Source organism: Physella acuta, unplaced genomic scaffold (assembly GCF_028476545.2).
Source record: "Physella acuta isolate Inbredline_101_S28 unplaced genomic scaffold, ASM2847654v3 ptg000092l, whole genome shotgun sequence".
In the NCBI taxonomy this organism is placed as follows: domain Eukaryota; kingdom Metazoa; phylum Mollusca; class Gastropoda; family Physidae; genus Physella; species Physella acuta.
Genome location: NW_026731612.1, coordinates 28,833 through 30,000, shown reverse-complemented (window position 1 = coordinate 30,000; position 1,168 = coordinate 28,833).

The window sequence follows — 1,168 nt, the reverse complement described above, 5'->3', positions numbered from 1 at the left end:
TCAAAAGCCTATAACTTGAGTACTATTTTAGATAGATAAATGAAATTTCACATGTTAGTAGTTTTAATTGACGGGAAGTAGTAATTTACGTAGTTATTTACGCTATTTCCGATTTCATATGACGTCACTGTTGTGAATGGACTTAAGTGTATGGAGTGAGTTTGAGAGTATGTGTGTAGTTGAATGGAGCTAATAAAGTTGTCGATGGTTTGAGAGTATGTGTGTAGTTGAATGGAGTTAATAAAGTTTTCGATGGTTTGAGAGTATGTGTGTAGTGGTGTTAATAGAAGATTATGAATGCGTAAAAAAGGAAATAAGGATGTGACGTAAGGGAGAATGTTTTGGTTGTTAGGAAGATAGTTGAGAGGGAGTCTTAGTCTTGTCGTCGTCTTGTGAGGATGTCTAGAAGTCGTCGTCCCGTCTATCGTCTATGTAGCTTTTGGTATTATATGTAATAAAATATGGAAACATCGTAGCGTCGTTCAGTGTTCTCTTTTGTATCGTCGTCATCTATTGTTCGTCACGTTCAGCATCGACCCGTACCGAAACTCACTTTACAACAGTCACGTCATTCGCCATCGCGGTGTACAGATCTACATTCAAAATGGTGATCTGTGCTGTGAAAGGTTGTGATACTCGAAGTAGCAGATCTAAAGGGATTCCTTTATTTCGACTGCCAAGAGTTATATAAAACCAAGATGATAGAGATTGACAGTTAACAGAACGTAGACGCCGTCAATTTTCAGCCAATATTTATCGCAGCGGGGTGAGTGAAGCAGCGGCATAACATGCGAATCTGTTCTCGGCACTTTCTTTCAGGTAAGGACAGTAAAATGATAAACTTCATTTTAATTATAAATATAACCGTTAATAAAACAAATATGCTCGACCTTCACAAATACTAATAGTAAAAGACAAAGTCAAAAGTATTAATAAGAATAATACGATTTAATTGTAATAATAGTGTTTTAATAACTAGATCTAGAATCTAGCTCTAAACATGGCGAAACACAATTCGGACCACAGATCTAGATTCTGAATATAGGGTGTCTGGCTCCGCTGGGTAGACATAGAATCTAGAATCTACTTATTTAATTAAATTTGATTTCAAAATTTAAGTCTACATTCGATTCAAAATACACCCATAATAAATCAAAAGTAGTCATAA